The 13543-nt window shown below is 46.6% G+C and overlaps 1 pseudogene; it reads left to right on the top strand.

Moving 5' to 3' along the window:
* Positions 1–12182: 12182 nt before the first annotated feature.
* Positions 12183–13101, top strand: LOC104677088 (annotated as a pseudogene).
* The last annotated feature ends 442 nt before the right edge of the window (positions 13102–13543 follow it).

Below are 13543 nucleotides of genomic sequence, written 5' to 3'. Positions count from 1 at the left end.
CTTATAAATGAAAGAGAAGTAAAGTGTCCTAGTTTGCAGGTGACAATATTATGTAAGTGGAAAATCCTAAGGCAAATACAACTTTTAGAAGTAATTAGTGAATTTATCAAAATTTTAGGGTACAATTCCTCTACAAAAGTATCTACAAGTAATATAAAATCAGAATGATGAAAAATTTTAAAATCCACTTATAAAAGAATGATTAAAGTAATACCATGTCCAGGCATCAATGTTTTAATAGTGTGTATGATTTGTACACTAAGTTCTACATGGCACCACCAACAAAAAGTAAAGAAGATCGATATAAACAGAGAGATAGTGTATTCAAGAACTGGAATCTCCGATGTTATTAATTCTCCAAAATTGAGCTATTAAATTAAGTGTAATATCAATTAAAACACTGGTGAGCTTTAAAAGAAATGTTTAAAGAAATTGGCAAGCTGAAGCTACCATTTCTATGGAAATACAAATAACTGAATAGCCAAAATAATTTTTAAAAGAAGAAATTTGGAAGATGCATATTGGGTGATTTCAATATTTACTATAAACCTCTAGTAATAAAAGGCAGTGTGATATTGGCATAAAATAGGCATAGATCAATGGAATACAATAAAGAGTACATGAATAGAACCACACAGACACGGCTGATCCCAACCCTGACATAGGGTAGGCGCGCCCTCTTGTGTTCAGACCCCTGTCCTGCTGCCTGGAGCCCAGGGAGACCCAGGGGAGGTCTTGGCTGAGCAGGTGAGGTGGGAGCTCGGGGCCACTGTCTTTAGCCCTGTGGCCACACGGGGGATGCCGCCGCGCTGCTCTCAGATTCTCTGAGCAGAAGAGGGGAGTGGACTGTAAGTCAGGCAGAGATGGCTGACCCGGGGCTGAGCATCAGTAGGGGTGAAGGAGCCTCTGGGCAGCAAGAGACTCCACAACGATGAGAGGAGAGGGAAGCTCCGGAGCCTTGTGCCGTCCCTGAGGTTTCTGTCTCCTCCCTGTAACCTCTCTCTCCAGCCCTTCATGACAACACTCTGGAAAACCGAAAAGAAGAAACATTTTCTTCTACTCTTTTCTTTTCAGTGCTCCTTCTTCATGTAACAACAGTAACACGTGCATAACTGCTTTCCAGGAAGGATGCATGAGACTTGGCAACGTGCTCATTTCTGGCAGAGCACACGGGGTCTGGTTAGGGAGGAAAATTTCCCTGTAATACCTTTGGAATGTTTTGAAGAATCTTTTCAAAACATGTTATGTGAAAAATCCCTCTTGGGGCCAGGTGTGGTGGCTCACACCTGTAATCCCAGCACTTTGGGAGGCCGTGGCAGGTGGATCACTTGAGATCAGGAGTTCAAGACCAGCCTGGCCAACATGGTGAAACCCCATCTGTACTAAAAAGACAAAAAATTAGCCAGGCACGGTGGCGGACGCCTGTAATCCCAGCTACTCGGGAGGCTGAGACAGGAGAATCGCTTGAACCTGGGAGATGGAGGGTGCAGTGGGCTGAGATGACACCATCGCATTCAAGCCTGGGCAACAAGAGAGAAATTCTGTCCAAAAAGAAAAAAAAGAAAAAGAAAAATCCCTCTCATTGGCAAGACCGTCTCCAGTGACCTCCCAGTTTACCCAGATGTGGCTGTGCAATGGGGCCAGGCTGAGGCCTCCACGGCATCATTTATACAGTACGCCCGGGTGTCCACACTACAGAGCCTCAGTAGAGCTGCTCCTCTGCCTGGAAACTCATCTCCAGGGCTCCCTTCCACCCTGACATTCTCCTCATTCCCATGAGAGTCCGTCCCTGCACTGCCCACTTCATGTGGCATCTCCCATCATCTCTGACCCCACTCTGCTTTGTTTTTGTTCACAACCCTTTTACTAAAATTTAAGAATTATTTACTTATTTATTTATTTGGAGAGACCAGGTTATGCTCTGTCACCCAGGCTGGAGTGCAGTGGTACAATCTCGGCTCACTGTAGCCTGGAACTCCTGGGCTCAAGTGATCCTCCCACCTCAGCCTCCCAAGTAACTGGGGACTACAGGTGTGTGCCACCACACTCAGCTAGTTTTTTTTTTTTTTTTTTTTTTTTTTTTTTTTTTTTTTTTTGGTACAAATAGAGTCTTACTGTGTTTCCCAGGCTGGTCTCAAACTCCTGGACTCAAGGGGTCCTCCAGCTTCAGCCTCCCAAAGTGCTGGGATTACACACATTTGTGCCCAGCTATGAATGTATTTATTTTAATTGCTTATTTCTCTCCTCTAGAATACAAGCTTCATGAGGACAAGGACAGTGATTTTGATTGTTCACAGCTGTATTTCCCTTGCCCTGAATAGTGCCTGATTGTTACTTTAAATATACTGGTTGAGTGAATGAATGAATGAATGAATGCACACATAGACTCACACACCAACACACACAGACACAAAGATGCCACCACACAGATTGACATATGTTCTTACTAGGATACTCTCTACACAATGACACAGTCACACACAAAATATACACAACTGACACATTCTCATGCACATGCTCTTGAATGCTCTTAAATGCTAAATATTCCTTTTTTTCTTTTTTTTGAGACAGGGTCTTGCTCTGTCACTGAGGCTAAATTGCAGTAGTATGATCACAGCTCACTATAACCTTGAACTCCTAGGCTTAAGCAATCACCCCAACTCAGCTTCCCAACTAGCTAGAGCCACACGTACCCGCCACCAGGTTCAATTAATTGTTTAGGATTTTGTAGAGATGGGGTTTTGCTATGTTGCCCAGACTGCTCTCGAACTCCTGGCCTAAAGTGATCCTCTCACCTCAGCCTCTCAAAGCTGTGGGATTACGGGCATGAGCCACCTCATCTGGTCTCGAAACTTAATTTCCATTCAACATGATGTGGTGAACATTTCTCATGTGATTATGTGCTATTAGCCTTAAAATTTTCTCCAAATTATTGTAAAAAATTTCCAAGAGTCCTAAAGTTTGAAAGAATACAATGGTCACCATAGATCTAATTATTTCCTTTGTGTATGTAATAAATTATATTTCCATAATTTTTGCTGAAACAGTTGGTAATCACTGCCAATATCACGACCCTCATTCCTAAATACTTCAGTACTCATCTCTTAACAAATAACATTTTTCCAACAATAATATTATTATTACACTGAAGAGAGTTACTAGAATTCCCTAATATTACAGAATTTCAAAGTAATGGGAAATTGTCTTAATAATTTCCCAAATGTCTTTCTTGTGGAGATGAGCGGAGCTCAGGAGCTCCAGCCCTTTCTGAGGTTTCTGTTTTTCCTGCAACTTCTCTCCCAGCCCCTTGACAGCAACATTCGGGAAAACTGAAAAGTAGAAACATTTTCTTCTACTCTCCATTGCCCAGGTTTCTTAAAACTCCCATTTACTCAGTTTTCTTTTATTTGGAAACAACATCTCCACTTCCACATCATATTTTAAGGTGCTGACACGCATATTGGCATAATCAAATCTGAGCACAGCTCCCCTGGACCTCCGTCTCCTCAGCAGGGAAGAAGAAGGCCCGTGTGCTGGGGTCACACATGGGACCCAGAAGTGACACCACCTGCAGAAGGTGTCAGGGTAGACCCTGAGACCTGGAATGAGCTTACTTTCCTTCCTCACGTTCAAGAGTCAATCCTCTAAGAATCCCCCTGCCTCAGGCACTCCATTCTGTCATCAGGGGGTCAAGAAAGGTCCACACAGCACTAAGATCCAACCACTCCACCGTCCTTACTTCCGTGGATAGAGCCCAGGTGAGAGCCACCCCTGCTCCTCCTCCCTCATCTCCCACAGCCTCAGCACCATCGTCCGCCTCGAGTCCACCAGGACTGAGCTCCTCATGCCCTTTCCCTGTCTGTGTCAGTCACACTGGGTCCCCCAAACACTCTGCATTCACATCCCCACAAGTCTCTGCACACCCCTATTCTGTCCCCCTCATCCTCCCACCCCAACTCCAGAAATCTTCCCACTGCACCCTCTGGAATTCTCAGCCCTTGATCAGGAAAACGTCCACATCCTCTCTCAGGATGTTCCTGATCTCACAGCTCCAGCAGGAACCTGGGTTTCCCGGAGGACACAGACCCTTCAGAAGTCCTCCCACATGGGGACTTTCCCCAGGGACTTGTACCTTTGGACTCATTTCTCATTGTGGTTTTGAGACCTTGCTGCCTCCCTCCTCCCAAACCTCCCTAAACTGTCATCAGATTAGGGCCCCACTCCCTTCATTGTAGCCATTCCCTGTGGGCCCCAGGCCATTCCTCTCAATCCTGACTTGTAGCTCCTGGTTCCCTGGCTCCCTCTCCAGCAGTGCTGTCTCCTTGATATTGATGACTTCAACATATGCAGATGTGGTCGGCTGAATAATGGTCCCCAAAGAAGTCCAGCCTCAATCTTAGAACCTGTGAACAGGTTGCATTACATGGCAAAAGGGACATTACTCATGTAATGAAGATTAAGGACCTTAAAATAGGGAGATTCCCCTGGACTGTCTGTGTGGCCCAATCAAATCACATGAGCCATTAAAAGCAGAGAACGTGCTCTGGCTGGAGTCAGAGATGTTGCAGAAGAGGGAAGAAGAGAAGACACAGCAGAGGAAGCCAGAGGTTCCAAGCTGGGAGGTTGGATGTGCCACAGGAGCCACATGTGAGCACCCAAGAGAAGGCTCTAGGAGCCAAGCGTGGCTCCCAAATGACAGCCAGAAAAGAAACGGGGTCTTCAGTCCTATCTGCAAGAATGTGAATTCAGACAAGAGCCTGAATGAACTTGGGAGTGGATTTTTCTCCAGAGTCTCCAGGAAGGAACACAGACCTGCCCATACCTTGATCTCAGCTCCATGAGACTGGGTGGACCTGCAACCCACACGACTGTGACATGACAAAGAGGCGCTGCTTAAAGCCACTTGGCCTGTGGTAATTTTATGACAGCAATAGACACCCATACAGCAGAGAGAATGTCCTCACTCCCTGGTTTCTGAGATCCTAAACCTCCTCTCCTCCATGACCTTCTTCTCTGCTGTGCCTGGGCCCTGTGCCCTTGTCATCTAGGCCTCATCATGGCCAAGAACCCCAGCACTTAAATACTCTCAATCTCACACTTCCCACTCTCTGACCATCTTCCCACTCATCCGCTTACAGGGTGGCCACAGGCTCTGAGAACACAGATATTATCATTTTATCATATGCTGTAATCAGCAAATAATTCATTCTATATGTACGTGTTTTTCAGGCTTGGTGTCCACCCTGCAGTACATCAATTCCAGCAGTCTTTTGACCCTCTGGGCCCCCCCGGGATTCCCAATCTAGTGATCCTGCCATCCACCCATTGTCCCTCAGCCTTGAATGTCCTCTCCTCCCTCCTCACCCATTTTGGATTCTATGGTAGACGATTTCCCTTGCCTCTCCCTTTCATTGTCACACTTGCTTGGCAAAACTACTCAGCTGGTAGATTCCACCTCTGCCTACACTGCACCTGCTCCCTGAGCTGCAGGAGAGCAGCACACAGCACACTGACTGCTCTCTGTACCTTCATGACCCAAACCTCATGGGGAGCCCCCACCACGTTCAGCAATCACCCCCTCCCTGCATGGCTCACCCTCAGCCTCCTCCAGGCCTGGGTGACTCTTACACACCTTCTCTCTGTGCTCACACATCCAACCCTCCTTCCCCATTCTTAATTCAGCTGATGGCCTTGTTTCCTACTTCACTGAGAAAAGTGAACACATTAGAAGACAATTTCACAGATTCCACCACCACCAGCTCATGCATTTACAGCTGCACTGCTTGATGGGCCTTCCACCACATAGACGGTTGTTGTAGGTTAACCTAGTCCCAGCCAGAGCCAGTTCCTCTGTCGGTGTCCAAACTGCATCCTATCTCATCTACTTAAAGATTTTAATTCAACAGTCCATTCCTTTTTTTTCTTTTATCATCATCATTTTTTCTCTCACCACTGGACCATTGTGGCAGTCACAGGAATGCACATCTGAGGCCCTCAGCTAGAGAAAAGGTAACTAGTGATGGTCCCAGCTATTCTAGCCTGAAGCCTATCACCACATTTTCTCTGAAACCATGTTCCCATGAGCTTCTTCCAGTCAACAGTTGAGAACAGCAGGGAAACCAAAGCAGGATCTTTCCTCCACTGAAGGCAAACTGAGCTCCAGGGCTCCCTGATCCCCTTACTGAACTTCCCTTAGCCTGCACTGGGTCTAGGGCACTTCCAGCTGACTCTCCCTCCCTCTCTCCTTCACTGGAGTTTAGACTTGCATCACCCTCTGATGGCTCTCCCAGCGTTTTCTGTCTTCCTCCCCAATTTCACTCATAAACATTTCCCCTAATAAAATATCACACATTTAATAGATATTAGGGTCTTCTCCTCAAGGGACCCTAACTAACAAGAGTGGTGTCCGGAGTGTTCCAAGAACACAGGCAAAAGCATGGGGATTTGGGATGAGCTCACCTACTGCCTGACTGGCCAAGAGGATGCCATCTGGATTGATGGAGGACACAGAAAGTGCATCGCACAAGGTGCAGCTGAGCAACTGTGGGTCTGCCCAGTGCTGACCTGAGAAGATGCCCTGGTTAGGGGAAGCTATGGCAGGTGTGATGATAGAAGCCTCTGCACAGTAATGACAGGGTGAGAGGGAAACCTACAGAGACAGTGGAGTTGGCTGAATACTACTCAGCTGTGTTGATGTCCTATAAAAGGAGAATGAGAATCTGAGGATTGTTAACAGCAGCCACTGGCTATGTGTGAGTGCCTCTACAATGTCTCATGGATAGTCCTTTATTTCCTTTAGAGGAAGGGCAGATAGCATGGAATAGCAGCTGAAGATATCATTGTGAGGGTCACAGCACTCCAGAGATGTTTGACACTCAGCCAAGGCACGCCTGTTGTGGGAAAGTCAGGGCCCTGCTGGGGAAACCTGAGATTCTGCAAACTGGAACAGAGCTATCCGATTGGTGTCCTCCAGGACCTTCTGGGCATGCAGGGGAGGCTCGCTTTTCTCTGGTAATAGTTCCCACTTCCTATACTGGAAGATGCTGGAGAAACCTCACCCCTGTGATGCAGCGGGAATCCCTCTCAGGAGCTTTGCAGGAACCAGCCGGCATGTCCTTGTAGGAGCCCATGGAGCACTTCCGGGATTGGAATTTGAGGGTGTTTGATCAAAGCATCAGAATGTCAGGCTGGATGAACAAAAATCCTTTGGCTTGAGGGCAGTTCCTCAGGACATGGGTTTATCCAGGACTCCAGGGCATGAGGCACACTCATGCTGGGTGGCTCTATGTAGACTGGAAAAAGTAATGCCCAACTCTCAACAAGTTAGCCATGACTTAGTTGCCCTGGAACATGCAGAGGATGAAATAAGAAGGCTGAGGAAAGTCGAGGAGTGGATGAAGCCATTATGTGAGGCCAGAGGCCCATCAGGGTCATGTCCCACTAGAAGGCCCAGAGGGCACACCTTGTACCAGAGCTCTCATGAACATGCTGGTGAGAGAGACCTGTATCACTAAGAAATGTTGGGGTTCTGTCCTCTGTAGGATGGGGATGATGATAGGAAATGTGGCCCCAGAGTTGGGCTAATTGCTATCTGTTGGGAGGGTGTGGCCCCGAAGAGATAGAGATCAAGTGGCGGCAGTGACCTGCAAAAGTCAGAGGGCACAGTTACCATGACAACCCCAACAGAGCAGCCAAGGTGGTGCTTGACCTGCAGAGAGTGTGGGGAAGGTTAATAGAGGGCAGTGTCTCAGGTTCAGAACAGAAGGACAGCCAGCAAGGGCGCTGCTTGATATCTATGAAAAGAAAGCAAGAGTTGAGGAGCAGGAGGGTGAAGGTGTTTGACTCAGTACAAATCATAATCCATTCTCAATGCCTGTAGACCTCAGTCAACTTTCAGATTCACATCCCAGTGACAAAGGAGGAGTTCATATCCGTAGGAGGAAGGACCCTGGAACAGCATGGAAGTGTATGTTGGGTAAATTTCCTGTGCTCTTCTGCAAAGGAACCTACAGCCATTTACTCAAAAGACTGTACACTGGGCAAGGGAAATAGGCAGAATTTTGGGGGAGGATTGACATTGGGTGTGAGCTGACATTGATGTCCAGATTTCCACAGCTCCATCATGTCCCATCACAGAGAGGCTTCCAGAGGCTGGGACACATTATAGCTCATAATCCTGTAGTCCCAGCCCTGTTTGTTTCCCTATTCCATGAGAACATAATTGGCATTGATGCACTGGCAGCTGGAGTCACCCCCACACTGGGTCCCTCGCCTGTGCAGTAAGGACTTTTTTTGGGCTGAAGGCCAAAGGGAAGCCTCTGAAACTGCCCCTTTCTCAACTGAATCGGAAGTGATGTCACATCCCAGGGCAGGTCTTGTGGAGGTTATTGCAGGTATTGTGGAGGTAGCACCACCCATAGGAAGTGGGGTGGTGTTGGGGTTGCCTGTTATCTCCGTGTATTCTGTCCTTGCTGAAGCCTGATGGGGCCTGAAGAATGAACAGGATTACTTCAGACTTGACCTAGTGGCAGTCTTGATTGCAGCTGCCATGCTGGCTGGATATCACTGCTAGCGGAGGTTAACAAGGCTGCAGGCCAATGATGTGCAGCCGGGGATTTGCTGAGTACTTTCCTTTCCAATTAGAAAGTGGATATGGAGTTATTCACATTCATATCATATCTATTTACAGTTTCCCTGAGAGCTATTAGAACTCTCCTGCCATCTATAACAGAGTCTTAAGAGACCATGGGCATTCTACAGAATGTTAAATTTGTTCATTTCATTGGCAACATCATAGATTGGGATGGATGAGAAAGAAGGTGGAAAGTATGCTGGAGGCCTTGGTACAACACGTGCTCCCCAGAAAGAGGAGGACAAATCTTACAGAATCTCAGGAGTGGCCACTGCAGTGAAATTGTATGAGTCCGGTGGCTAGGGGCATGCAGGGAAATTTCTTCCAATAAGAACATAACAAAACAAAACAAAAAACCCATTACATCTTTCATCCTCACGGAAAAGAAAAAAGAGAGAGAGAAGCAGATTGCCTGGTGAATCTCTTCGGGTTCTGACAACACCACATTCCATTTGTAGGTATATCTTTTGGCCCACATTTTGGGTGACATACGAGGATGCCAGCTTCAAGTGGGCCCTACACAAAAAAGGACACGGCAGCAGATCCAGGCTGTGGTGCAGGCAGTCACCGTCCCTCAGTCCCCCTGGTGCTGGAGGTGGCAGGGCTGGGGAAAGATGCGGGATGGAGCTGAACCAAGCATCAGTGGGAAAGTTACAATGGAGGGCCTGGGATTCTGGAGTAAGATCATGTCATCCACAGCAAAGACATACACCCCCTTCTTGAAGCAACTTTTAGTGTTACTGGCCCTGATCAGATAGAATTCTTGACCATGGGACATCAAGAACCATTGTGATTCCAAGTACTTACATGAATTGTCTTGTGAGCCACCTACAGTGTCATAGATTGGACAGGCCCCTCATGAGATGAAAATAGTCCATGTGGAAAGAGCCTGAACCCCAAGTTAACACCCCATCCATGCAGAAAATACCTACCCCTGAGGTGGCACTGAACAACAAAGCAGAAAAATGGAAGTTAGCCAGGCTTCACTGTGGCTGAGCTCAGACCTGGCAGGAAGGGTATGTGCATGCAGGAACCACACTAGCTCCCTTCACACGCCCATCCTGCCAGGTCACTCAACGGCCTTGGTAGGTGGGAGTCAGTGCTGCTGGACCCATAGGTAGCCTCCAAAAGGTGAGACTCATAAACCACCCTCCCCAACCCTAGAGTAGCCACTCCTGATTTCTAACACAGATGAGTTCTGCCAGTTCCAACTGAATGGCATTATACATGCGCCTGGGTCTCATCATCTCGCTGTGTGTGGCCGTAGCCTATTCACTCCCATGGCTGTCCAATGCTCCACTTTATAAATAGCTCACACTTCTTGTCCCTTCACTGTTGATAGACAATTATGTCATATTTAGATTTTACAAATCGTGCTGCTATGAATAATATTTTCATATATTTTGGCACACACATACACACATTTCTATTAGTTGATAACTAAGAGTGCAATCTCTGGGTCATAGCTGAGTACATGCTTGACTTAGTCTCTCAAAAAACAAGTTTCTAGTAGTAAACAAACAGTAGGGGAGGACAGACCTCTTACTTTAGAAATTATTCAGATAATAAATGAAGAAGGAATGAGAGACTGAGACTGTAATAACTCTTTTGCAACTGATAATGAGTGAACAGATTTAGCCATTGAACAGCAATGACGATTAACAATACAAACAAACAAACAAACAAACAAACAAAAAAAACTGGCGGGGCGCGGTGGCTCACGCCTGTAATCCCAGCACATTGGGAGGCCGGGGCAGGTGGATGGATCACGAGGTCAGAAGATCGAAACCATCCTGGCTAACACGGTGAAACCCCGTCTACTAAAAACACAAAAAATTAGCCGGGCGTGGTGGCGGGCGCCTGTAGTCCCAGCTACTCAGGAGGCTGAGGCAGGAGAATGGCGCGAACCCGGGAGGCGGAGCTTGCAGTGAGTGGAGATCGCGACACTGCACTCCAGGCTGGGGGACAGAGAGAGACTCCGTCTTAAAAAAAAGAAAATACTGTGAGATTCTTCCTCTTTTTGGAAGAACACGATACAGTAGCATCACACAAGTACAAGTGAAAAAGAAATCAAGCCTGAATAGAAGCTGATCTCCGTAGCCAGTTACCAGTTTAGAGGCAAAACAGATACTAGAAATACATATTAAACTACAACTTGGGGAGCAATCAGCAAAATGCACACTATGGGAAGCTCTACCACACAATATAAATTTCAAGGAAGAATCGATAGAATAAAAGAGAACAAAATCATATTTCTAAAGGTAAAACTAAATTATAATTTTGGATGATAAAAATATAAAATAGAGGCCGGGCATGGTGGCTCAAGCCTGTAATCCCAGCACTTTGGGAGGCCGAGGTGGGTGGATCACGAGGTCAAGAGATCAAGACCATCCTGGCCAATATGGTGAAACCCCGTCTCTACTAAAAAATACAAAAATTAGCTGGGTGTGTGGTGGAGTGTGCCCGTAGTTCCAACTACTCGGGAGGCTGAGGCAGGAGACTCGCTTCAACCCGGGAGGCGGAGGTTGCAGTGAGCCAAGATTGCACCACTGCACTCCAGCCTGGAGACAGAGCGAGACTCCATCTCAAAAAAAAAAAAAAAAAAAAAATATATATATATATATATGTATATATATGTATATAAAAGAAATGATGATCATAAAAGTCAAGATGTGTTTTTACTTGGGGGAGGAAAGAGTTTAATGTTGAAGTGGGGCAAATGATGGGGCCTCTGGTTTGCCCTGTAAATGTCTATCCCTAATGGTTAATGGGTGTTTACTTTTTATTAAAGGGCACACATTTTAGATAGTTTTTTTTTCCTTTTGGAGTCTTTTATTTTATGACACAAATAATGTATAGAGCATGGTTACTATTTTGCATAAAGCCTCCTTCTCATCCTCCTCTCTGGACACTGAGCAAGCAGAACAACCAGTAGTCCCAGGATCCCCAGCAGGGGTGACCTCACTTCTAGGTGTGCGCGCAGCTCACATCACCAGAGGCAATATGCAGGTCTACTCCTTGACTCTTGGAAGAATCTGATAGGACACAACTGAGGGGAAGCCTTCTCCGCCGTCTGCAGGCTCTTGGCCTCCAGCGTAGAGGGAGCGGGTCCTCACCCCTCCAAAGGCGCCTTCATGGCCAGAGCCTCCTCTCTGCATGGGGAATAAGATCTGGCGCTTCCCTTGAACACGGTGACATAGATCTCGCCAAAGGTGGGGAATGACACCATTCCTCCTCCAGCAACCTCACGCTTCTTTTGCTTTACAGGAAAGTTGACACAGGATGGTGTCCAGTGAAGAAATCCCAGGTGATTGGAAAGGAGAGGAGGGTCTCATGGCTGTGAGTGATCTGCAAAAGGAAGCGCATGGACCACCAGAGGGCGCTGCTGCTCTGCTCCTGCTACCAGGAGGTGGATCCCCAGGATGAGCTTTAAGGTGGAGAGAGGGATATCATTGTTCATCCTCCAGGTTCCAAGTAAAAACCTTCCGGCCAATCTTGGCCGCACGTCCCTGTGTAGCGAGCGGGCTCGGAGGTGCTCACCGCTGCTGTCATGGTTCATTTGCTAAACTGCATCGTCGCTGTGTCTCAGAACATGAGCATTGGCAAGAACGGGCACCTGCCCTGGCCACTGCTCAGGAATGAATTCAGATATTTCCAGAGAATGACACAAACTCTTCAGTAGAAGGTAAACAGAAGGTGATTATGCGTAGGAAGGCCTGGTTCTCCATTCCTGAGAAGGATCGACCTTTAAAGGATAGAATTAATTTAGTTCCCAGCAGAGAACTCAAGGAACCTCCACAAGGAGGTTCACTTTCTCTCCAGAAGTATGGACGATGCCTTAAAACTTACTGAACAACCGACCGGGCGCGGTGGCTCACTCCTGTAATCCCAGCACTTTGGGAGGCCAGGCGGGCAGATCACGAGGACAAGGGATCGAGACCATCCTGGCTAACACGGTGAAACTCCATCTCCACTAAAAATAAAAAAATAAATAAATTAGCCGGGAGTGGCAGTGTGCGCCTGTAGTCCCAGCTACTCGGGAGGCTGAGGCAGGAGAATGGCGTGAACACGGGAGGCGGAGCTTGCAGTGAGCAGGACCGCATTACTGCCCTCCAACCTGGGCGACAGAGAGAGACTCTGTCTCAAAACAACAACAACAACAACAACAACAACAACAACAACAACAACAACAACACCCAAAAACTTACTGAACAACCAGAATTAGGAAATTAAGTAGAGATGATTTGGATAGTTGGTGGCAGTTCTATTCATAAGGAAACCATTCATCACCCAGGCCATCTTAAACTATTGTGACAAGGATCATGCAGGACTTTGAAAGTGACACGTATTTTCCAGAAATTGATTCGGAGAAATATAAACTTCTGTCAGAATACCCAGGTTTTCTCTCGGATGTCCAGGAGGAGAAAGGCATTAACTACAAATTTGAAGTATATGAGAAGAATGATTAATATGAAGGGTGTTCTGGTTTATTTTAAGTTGTTCCCCCTCCCTCGGAAAAAAGTATTTTCACATTAGAAAAAAAAGATTTTTGCTGACTTTAGATTTATGGATAAGTACTTCTAAGCAACGTGTTTTTATTCCCCACTAATCTTGACTGTATCAGATATCATTTATGAAACACTCTTGCTATAACTAAGTGCTTCTCCAAGACCCCAACTGAGTCCCCGCACCTGCTACAGTGAGATGCCATTCCACACCCATCGCACATGGGACTCTGGCCAGTCCTTGACATTGTCGGGCTTTTCAAATGTTGGTAGTATTTATTAAAGATGAAGATGCACATACCCTCCAACTGAGCAGTTTCACTAGTGGGAAATACCGAAAGCTTCCTACTTGTATATCTAGAGGTTTGTAGACAAATGTTGCAGCCTTGTTTGTAGCAGTGAAAAA

Source organism: Rhinopithecus roxellana, chromosome 4 (genome assembly GCF_007565055.1).
Source record: "Rhinopithecus roxellana isolate Shanxi Qingling chromosome 4, ASM756505v1, whole genome shotgun sequence".
NCBI classification, from domain to species: domain Eukaryota; kingdom Metazoa; phylum Chordata; class Mammalia; order Primates; family Cercopithecidae; genus Rhinopithecus; species Rhinopithecus roxellana.
Note: the sequence above shows the minus strand (reverse complement) of the source record. Positions and strands in the feature narration are given on the sequence as shown.